This window comes from Phyllobates terribilis, unplaced genomic scaffold (genome assembly GCF_046119375.1).
Source record: "Phyllobates terribilis strain yellow unplaced genomic scaffold, ASM4611937v1 Scaffold_11__3_contigs__length_659146591, whole genome shotgun sequence".
In the NCBI taxonomy this organism is placed as follows: domain Eukaryota; kingdom Metazoa; phylum Chordata; class Amphibia; order Anura; family Dendrobatidae; genus Phyllobates; species Phyllobates terribilis.
This window is the reverse complement of record NW_027362771.1, coordinates 599,901,709-599,912,692: the sequence shown is the minus strand read 5'-3', so window position 1 is coordinate 599,912,692 and position 10,984 is coordinate 599,901,709. Positions and strand designations below refer to the sequence as shown.

Here is a 10,984-nt window from a genome sequence, read left to right as displayed (position 1 = left end):
GAGTTCAGGGTAGGAATGGGCCTGGGGGTCTGAGAGCATTCGGGCGAGCCCCACTGGTCAGGGTGAGTGCGTAGACCTACCGTTCTCTCTCTGCCCTTGCTGACTATCCCCCTTTTCGTGGTGTGATAGCCCACGTCCCTGAGCTGGCCATGTACTACGCCTGTATGGCTTGCGACTCGGCCCTTAGGTACCTGTGGCTTCTCCGTGCTGTACCGGTCCCTCTGTGTGGCGGAGCCTCCAGGCTTCTTAGGCCAAGGGACCTGAAATCCCTCGCGGGTTGGTTATCTGCTGCCGGGCTTGCAACCCTGACAGCCTCGGACCCCAATGTCCGGTTGTGTAGTTGTCTCTCAGCCAGGACCGGCTCTCGTCGCCTCTGTCCCTGGCTTGCTGTTCCTCCTCTGCCTCCCGGACTCCTCAGCTGCGGCTGACCTGTCCCTTCCTCTGGGAACCCTTCTGGATGCTTCAGAAGTGGGTCCTGGTCTCTCTAACCCTGCCCTCAGTTCCAGCTTTTATAGGGGCAGCCTGCTCTCCCTACTGGCCTGGGACAGGAGGTGCAGCCTTTAATATTTGTGACATCCAGGCCTGGGGTGACACAGTATGATGGGCCCACAGCTCCCCTATACTCAGTATGATGGGCCCACAGCTCCCCTATACACAGTATGATGGGCCCACAGCTCCCCTATACTCAGTATGATGAGCCCACAGCTCCCCTATACACAGTGTGATGGGCCCACAGCTCTTCTATACACAGTATGATGGGCCCACAGCTCCCCTACACACAGTATGATGGGCCAACAGCTCCTCTCTACACAGTATGATGGGCCCACAATTTCCCTATAGACAATATGGTGTGCCCACAGTGCCCCTATACTCAGTATGATGAGCCCACAGCTCCCCTATACACAGTATGATGGGCCCACAGCTCCCCTATACTCAGTATGATGAGCCCACAGCTCCCCTATACACAGTGTGATGGGCCCACAGCTCCTCTATACACAGTATGATGGGCCCACAGCTCCTCTATACACAGTATGGTGGGCCCACAGCTCCCCTATAAACAGTATTATGAGCCCACAGCTCCCCTATACACAGTACTATGAGCCCACAGCTTCCCTATAAACAGTATCATGGGCCCATGGCTCCCCTATACACATTATAATGGGCCCACAGCTTCGCTATACACAGTTTAATGCCCCCACAGGTCCCTTATAAACAGTATGATGGGCCAACAGCTCCTCAATTCACAGTATGATATCCTCATTGCTTCCCCAAAACACATTATAATGTCCCCCACAGTAGTTTCCACACTGTATAATGTCCCCCACAGTAGTTTCCACACTGTATAATGTCCCCCACAGTAGTTTCCACACTGTATAATGGCCCCTACAGTAGGCCACACACTGTATGTTGGACCCCTCATTAGTCCCTATACTTTATGAGGGCCCCCACACTGTAAGATGGCCCTCACATTAGCTCCTATACTGTATAATGGCCCCCTCACTGTATGATGAATCCCTCAATAGTCCCCACATTGTATGATGGCCCTCACATTAGCTCCAACACTAGATAATGGCCCCCAAAGTTCATGATGGCCCCCACATTTGCACCCTTACTGTATAATGGCACCCACATTTACACCCATGCTGTATAATGACCGCCCACATTTGCACCCATGCTGTATAATGACCGCCCACATTTACACCCATGCTGTATAATTACCCCCACACTTGCACCCACGCTGTGTAATGGCCACCACATTTCCACCCATGTTGTATAATTCCCCCCACATTTGCACCAATGCTGTATAAGGGTCCCAACATTTGCACCCACACTGTATATTGGCTCTGACATTTGCACTCATGTTGTATAAAGGCCCCCACATTTACACCCACACTGTATAATGGCCCCCACATTTACACTCATGCCGTATAATGGCCCCCACATTTACACCCACACTGTATAATGGCCCCCACATTTACACCCACACTGTATAATGGCCCCCACATTTACACTCATGCTGTATAATGGCCCCCACATTTGCATCCTCGCTGTATAAAGGCCCCCACTTTTGCACCCATGCTGTGTAATTCCCCTCCATATTTGCACCCACACTGTATATTGGCCACGACATTTACACCCACACTGTATAATGACCCCACATGCCGTATAGTATCCCCCACACTTTGAGAGCCCCCCCCCCAATTAGCCTCCACACTGTATGAGGGGCCCCCACACTAGCCCTTGCAATGTATTAGGGGCTCCCATACTTTATGATGCCCCCACAGTCACACCACACATTTTAATTAAGATATAGAACATCATATACTAACACAACCCAGGATCCCGACAAAGCGCCGGTGCCCACACTGGACGTCAGAGTCCTGGCGCAGCACGATGACGACACCGCGCCGGAACGCTGAGTACTGGGCGTGCGCCGGCGCTACTGGCACTGCCCCCCCTACAGGCATAAAGAGTCCTGCAGATACAAGACAGAGAGCGGGGGGATCGTGACTATAGTTAGGGGTATAGTAGCATACATATGTATATATATATATATATATATAGAGAGAGAGACATCAAGGTAGAAAGTTTATTATTTTAAATAAATATTCGAAAATAAATTGAAAAACTATTTTATTTCTTTCACAATTTTTGCTGCATTTTTTTAAAACTTCCAAAAAAAATGAAATCTGCGGCTGCAGTGAATCAGCGAAAGAAAACGGCTTCTCATAAAGAAATGAAATGTAAAGAGACAGATCCGACTTCTACACAGTTCTCAGCTGTTAGATCAAGGCATTGGTGAACAGGGCTCACCCGAGGAGTGGGACATTCCCATACTGGCCCCTATGTGTGACCCTACCCCACAGCAGGCACCATGGCCCCCTCCACTATCTCCGCCTGTTGCTCCTGTCACATACGCCTGCAGGAAGTAGTGCAGACCTGGGAACTACAACTCCCAACATGCATTGCAGCAGAGCAGGCTCAGTAGTAGCCACTGCCCAGCTGCTGACACTCCTGACACTGACGACTCTCCTGACTCCTGGTCAGCTGACCTCAGTCTGGTAGGTAACATTTCACTTTCCCCCCAGCCCCATATATAGTGTCGCCCCCTGCTGGTGCACATGTGCCGGTCAGGAGCCTAGGAAAGCTGAGTGATGCACAGTGAGCAGCGCTGGCTCCTCTGTGCTCACTGAGTGCTTAGTGACGGTTATTTATACATCACTGGAACAAAACAAGAATATTTCATTCATTGACAACAAACAGAAATCATGAAAACTGTCAAAACAAAACTTATTAGAAAGTTACTGAAGTCTCACAATATTCTGGTTCAGCGTCATATCCTCAAAACCTCCTGAACTCTGAGCGGCTCAGACACAGATCCCAATCCAGGGTGCAAGGAAGAAGCCATGAGGAATCTGCTGAGTGTGCAACAACCTCATAGACTGCAAGTACAAGTATACTGCACATACATCACTAATCCTGTACTGTACCCCACAGCTGCACTCACTATTCTGCTGGTGCAGTCACTATGTACATACATTACATTACAGATCCTGAGTTACATCCTGTATTATACTTCAGAGCTGCACTCACTATTCTGCTGGTGCAGTCACTATGTACATACATTACATTACAGATCCTGAGTTACATCCTGTATTATACTCCAGAGCTGCACTCACTATTCTGCTGGTGCAGTCACTATGTACATACATTACATTACAGATCCTGAGTTACATCCTGTATTATACCCCAGAGCTGCGCTCACTATACTGCTGGTGCAGTCACTGTGTGTATACATTACATTACTGATCCTTAGTTACATCCTGTATTATACTCCAGAGCTGCACTCACTATTCTGCTGGTGCAGTCACTGTGTACACACATTACATTACTGATCCTGAGTTACATCCTGTATTATACCCCAGAGCTGCACTCACTATTCTGCTGGTGCAGTCACTGTGTACATACATGACATTACTGATCCTGAGTTACATCCTGTATTATACCCCAGAGCTGCGCTCACTATACTGCTGGTGCAGTCACTGTGTACATACATAACATTACTGATCCTGAGTTACATCCTGTATTATACCCCAGAGCTGCACTCACTATTCTGCTGGTGCAGTCACTGTGTACATACATGACATTACTGATCCTGAGTTACATCCTGTATTATACCCCAGAGCTGCGCTCACTATACTGCTGGTGCAGTCACTGTGTACATACATTACATTACTGATCCTGAGTTACATCCTGTATTATACTCCAGAGCTGCACTCATTATTCTGCTGGTGCAGTCACTGTGTACATACATTACATTACTGATCCTGTACTGATCCTGAGTTACATCCTGTATTATACCCCAGAGCTGCACTCACTATTCTGCTGCAGCAGTCACTGTGTACATACATGACATTACTGATCCTGAGTTACATCCTGTATTATACCCCAGAGCTGCACTCACTATTCTGCTGGTGCAGTCACTGTGTACATACATGACATTACTGATCCTGAGTTAGATCCTGTATTATACCCCAGAGCTGCACTCACTATTCTGCAGGTGCAGTCACTGTGTACATACATTACATTACTGATCCTGAGTTACCTCCTGTATTATACCCCAGAGCTGCGCTCACTATTCTGCAGGTGCAGTCACTGTGTACATACATTACTGATCCTGTACTGATCCTGAGTTACATCCTGTATTATACTCCGGAGCTGCACTCACTATACTGCTGGTGGAGTTACTGTGTACACACATTACATTACTGATCCTGAGTTACATCCTGTATTATACCCCAGAGCTGCACTCACTATTCTGCTGGTGCAGTCACTGTGTACATACATTACATTACTGATCCTGAGTTACATCCTGTATTATACTCTAGAGCTGCACTCGCTATTCTGCTGGTGCAGTCACTGTGTACATACATGACATTACTGATCCTGAGTTACATCCTGTATTATACCCCAGAGCTGCACTCACTATTCTGCAGGTGCAGTCACTGTGTACATACATTACATTACTGATCCTGAGTTACCTCCTGTATTATACTCCAGAGCTGCACTCACTATTCTGCTGGTGCAGTCACTGTGCACATACATTACATTACTGATCCTGAGTTACCTCCTGTATTATACTCCAGAGCTGCACTCACTATTCTGCTGCAGCAGTCACTGTGTACATACATGACATTACTGATCCTGAGTTACATCCTGTATTATACCCCAGAGCTGCACTCACTATTCTGCTGGTGCAGTCACTGTGTACATACATGACATTACTGATCCTGAGTTAGATCCTGTATTATACCCCAGAGCTGCACTCACTATTCTGCTGGTGCAGTCACTGTGCACATACATTACATTACTGATCCTGAGTTACCTCCTGTATTATACTCCAGAGCTGCGCTCACTATTCTGCTGGTGCAGTCACTGTGCACATACATTACATTACTGATCCTGAGTTACATCCTGTATTATTCCCCAGAGCTGCGCTCACTATTCTGCAGGTGCAGTCACTGTGTACATACATTACTGATCCTGTACTGATCCTTAGTTACATCCTGTATTATACTCCAGAGCTGCACTCACTATTCTGCTGGTGCAGTCACTGTGTACACACATTACATTACTGATCCTGAGTTACATCCTGTATTATACCCCAGAGCTGCACTCACTATTCTGCTGGTGCAGTCACTGTGTACATACATGACATTACTGATCCTGAGTTACATCCTGTATTATACCCCAGAGCTGCGCTCACTATACTGCTGGTGCAGTCACTGTGTACATACATAACATTACTGATCCTGAGTTACATCCTGTATTATACCCCAGAGCTGCACTCACTATTCTGCTGGTGCAGTCACTGTGTACATACATGACATTACTGATCCTGAGTTACATCCTGTATTATACCCCAGAGCTGCGCTCACTATACTGCTGGTGCAGTCACTGTGTACATACATTACATTACTGATCCTGAGTTACATCCTGTATTATACTCCAGAGCTGCACTCATTATTCTGCTGGTGCAGTCACTGTGTACATACATTACATTACTGATCCTGTACTGATCCTGAGTTACATCCTGTATTATACCCCAGAGCTGCACTCACTATTCTGCTGCAGCAGTCACTGTGTACATACATGACATTACTGATCCTGAGTTACATCCTGTATTATACCCCAGAGCTGCACTCACTATTCTGCTGGTGCAGTCACTGTGTACATACATGACATTACTGATCCTGAGTTAGATCCTGTATTATACCCCAGAGCTGCACTCACTATTCTGCAGGTGCAGTCACTGTGTACATACATTACATTACTGATCCTGAGTTACCTCCTGTATTATACCCCAGAGCTGCGCTCACTATTCTGCAGGTGCAGTCACTGTGTACATACATTACTGATCCTGTACTGATCCTGAGTTACATCCTGTATTATACTCCGGAGCTGCACTCACTATACTGCTGGTGGAGTTACTGTGTACACACATTACATTACTGATCCTGAGTTACATCCTGTATTATACCCCAGAGCTGCACTCACTATTCTGCTGGTGCAGTCACTGTGTACATACATTACATTACTGATCCTGAGTTACATCCTGTATTATACTCTAGAGCTGCACTCGCTATTCTGCTGGTGCAGTCACTGTGTACATACATGACATTACTGATCCTGAGTTACATCCTGTATTATACCCCAGAGCTGCACTCACTATTCTGCAGGTGCAGTCACTGTGTACATACATTACATTACTGATCCTGAGTTACCTCCTGTATTATACTCCAGAGCTGCACTCACTATTCTGCTGGTGCAGTCACTGTGCACATACATTACATTACTGATCCTGAGTTACCTCCTGTATTATACTCCAGAGCTGCACTCACTATTCTGCTGCAGCAGTCACTGTGTACATACATGACATTACTGATCCTGAGTTACATCCTGTATTATACCCCAGAGCTGCACTCACTATTCTGCTGGTGCAGTCACTGTGTACATACATGACATTACTGATCCTGAGTTAGATCCTGTATTATACCCCAGAGCTGCACTCACTATTCTGCTGGTGCAGTCACTGTGCACATACATTACATTACTGATCCTGAGTTACCTCCTGTATTATACTCCAGAGCTGCGCTCACTATTCTGCTGGTGCAGTCACTGTGCACATACATTACATTACTGATCCTGAGTTACATCCTGTATTATTCCCCAGAGCTGCGCTCACTATTCTGCAGGTGCAGTCACTGTGTACATACATTACTGATCCTGTACTGATCCTGAGTTACATCCTGTATTATACTCCGGAGCTGCACTCACTATACTGCTGGTGGAGTTACTGTGTACACACATTACATTATGATCCTGAGTTACCTCCTGTATTATACCCCAGAGCTGCACTCACTATTCTGCTGGTGCAGTCACTGTGTACATACATTACATTACTGATCCTGAGTTACATCCTGTATTATACTCTAGAGCTGCACTCGCTATTCTGCTGGTGCAGTCACTGTGTACATACATGACATTACTGATCCTGAGTTACATCCTGTATTATACCCCAGAGTTGCACTCACTATTCTGCTGGTGCAGTCACTGTGTACATACATTACATTACTGATCCTGAGTTATATCCTGTATTATACTCCAGAGCTGCACTCACTATTCTGCTGGTGCAGTCACTGTGTACATACATGACATTACTGATCCTGAGTTACATCCTGTATTATACCCCAGAGCTGCACTCACTATTCTGCTGGTGCAGTCACTGTGTACATACATGACATTACTGATCCTGAGTTACATCCTGTATTATACCCCAGAGCTGCACTCACTATTCTGCTGGTGCAGTCACTGTGTACATACATTACATTACTGATCCTGAGTTGCCTCCTGTATTATACCCCAGAGCTGCACTCACTATTCTGCTGGTGCAGTCACTGTGTACATACATTACATTACTGATCCTGAGTTACATCCTGTATTATACTCCAGAGCTGTACTCACTATTCTGCTGGTGCACTCACTGTGTACATACATTACATTACTGATCCTGAGTTACATCTTGTATTATACTCCAGAGCTGCACTCACTATTCTGCTGGTGCAGTCACTGTCTACATACATTACATTACTGATCCTGAGTTACATCCTGTATTATACTCCAGAGCTGCACTCACTATTCTGCTGGTGCAGTCACTGTGTACATACATTACATTACTGATCCTGAGTTACATCCTGTATTATACTCCAGTGCTGCACTCACTATTCTGCTGGTGCAGTCACTGTGTACATACATTACATTACTGATCCTGAGTTACATCCTGTATTATACTCCAGAGCTGCACTCAGTATTCTGCTGGTGCAGTCACTGTGTACATACATTACATTACTGATCCTGAGTTACATCCCGTATTATACTCCAGAGCTGCACTCACTATTCTGCTGGTGCAGTCACTGTGTACATACATTACATTACTGATCCTGAGTTACATCCTGTATTATACTCCAGAGCTGCACTCACTATTCTGCTGGAGCAGTCACTGTGTACATACATTACATTACTGATCCTGAGTTACATCCTGTATTATACTCCAGAGCTGCACTCACTATTCTGCTGGTGCAGTGACTGTGTACATACATTACATTACTGATCCTGAGTTACATCCTGTATTATACTCCAGAGCTGCACTCACTATTCTGCTGGTGCAGTCACTGTGTACATACATTACATTACTGATCCTGAGTTACCTCCTGTATTATACTCCAGAGCTGCACTCACTATTCTGCTGGTGCAGTCACTGTGTACATACATTACATTACTGAACCTGAGTTACATCCTGTATTATACTCCAGAGCTGCACTCACTATTCTGCTGGTGCAGTCACTGTGTACATACATTACATTACTGATCCTGAGATATATCCTGTATTATACTCCAGAGCTGCACTCACTATTCTGCTGGTGCAGTCACTATGTATATACATTACATTACTGATCCTGAGTTACATCCTGTAGATCTTTTATTATAAAAATGAAAAACATAACAATAATAATAACAGAAACATAACAAAATTAATAACCAGAAAATAAACAATGTAATGAACTGGTCCAGCCGCTCCCTCTCTCCTCACACACATATTATACATATATACACAATAATAACTACCTACACCTTGACATCTGGTCCGGTTACCAAACAAATAATAACAATATAATAAACAATAACCGACAAATATATACATTCTTTTTTTTTTTTTTTTTTTTTAAATAAATAAAATAAATACTAACTATACAAATATATACAAGACAAAACAAAACCCCCCACACTCGAGCCCACCAGTCCCTCCCCGGCACTGACCTGAGAGCTGGTCCTGCGCCTCATGCCTCAGTCCAACGTCCATAGGCCAGATCAGGCAGTGCCAGTTTTTCACCCAAATAACCAGTGTCCCACAAGATGAACCCACCTCCCCCCTTTTCCCTCCAACCAACCTAACACCTCCACCCAAACCCATATATACAATATATACAGAAACAAACAATACAATAACCACAACTGACAAAGCCCAAGTTCGGCGCCTGCAGCCCTACATCACTGTCTACTGATCAATAAAACAAAAATCTATGGTGTCAGCAGCAGCCCACCACCAGGAGAGGAGATGACCAGACTAGGGCACACTAAAAGAAAAGCCCCTCCAGAGGAGAGCGGCCCTTCGTGTACCCAGTCTCTCATACTCCAGAGAACGCACCTTCACCAGGTCACCAAGTATGGTCCTAAACACATCGTCCACTGGGAGGATTTTCCGCTGCGTCGATACTAAGCACCGTGCGTTCCACGTGTGATACCTAACCACTGCGCTAACTAGAAATAAGGTGCAGCGGTCCCGACCACCCAGGTCCCCGAATGCTCCATAGGCCCATTCCGCATAAGAGAGACCGGCCAGCCGGGGCCAGCCAATGGAGGCGCCCACCCTGTTGTACACCTCTGTGTTAAAGGGACAACGAAGCAGGAAGTGGTCCATGCTTTCAAGCATGGTACCACAATGCTCCCGAGGACAGTTCCTGTCCTCAGAGCTCGTACACTTCAGATTGTCCCTCACACACAGTTTCCCATGGAAGCAGCGCCAAGCCAAGTCCCAAACCTTCGAGGGGATCCTGATAGAATTCAAAAGATGCAGACCCACCCCAAGATCCCGACTTGGGCAATCCCTGAGCGCCAGAGGCCTCTGAAAATGGGTCAACAGAACCCTTTTGTCAAGGAGCTTCCTTGGCAGAGTCCTGACCTCCCACATTCCCAGACCCCACCGGCGAATTACCTTCAGAACCACGGTAGCGTAAGCCGGGAGATGTCCATGCGGTGTGCGGAGATCCTTCACTTGCCCTCCTGTCTCCCATTCCTGGAAGAAAGGCTGAAACCATCCCTTACAGGAGAATACCAACGGAGGAGCCCTCTCTTTCCAGAGGTTTGCAATATTGATCTTAATGAAGGTATTCACAAGGAATACCACAGGGTTGACCATACCCAACCCTCCTAGTCTCCTCGTACGGTAAGTAACCTCCCTCTTGACCAGGTTCAGTCTATTCCCCCATAACAGTTGAAAGAACAAACTGTAGACCCGAGTCCAGAGAGGCTCTGGCAAGATGCACACACTGCCCAGATAGATCAGCAAAGGGAGCAGGTAAGTTTTGATCAGGTTTACCCTTTCCCTTAGGGTCAAAGACCAACCCTTCCATTGGTTCACCTTCTGAGTGGCGATCTCTAGCCTGCTGTCCCAATTTTGTTTGGGGTAATCCCCCTGGCCAAATTCGATGCCAAGAACTTTTGCAGAGACTTTGGGTTCTGGAAGGGTGTCCGGGAGATCAAAACCAGGATCTCCTCCTCCCAGCCAGAGACTCTCACACTTATCCCGGTTGATCTTAGACCCGGATGCCTCCGAGTAGCGATTTACCTCTGACATCAGCCATTC

The 10,984-nt window shown here is 46.3% G+C and overlaps 1 protein-coding gene across 1 annotated transcript in view; it reads left to right on the top strand.

Annotated features, from left to right (window-relative positions):
* Nucleotides 1–2,951: 2,951 nt before the first annotated feature.
* The window catches only part of LOC141165395 (uncharacterized), a 54,648-nt gene continuing 46,615 nt past the window's right edge, over nt 2,952–10,984 (top strand). Inside the window, exon 1 of the mRNA XM_073650987.1 lies at nt 2,952–3,062. The gene's annotated coding sequence lies outside the window, so the exon portion shown is untranslated. The remainder of the gene's footprint in view (nt 3,063–10,984) is intronic.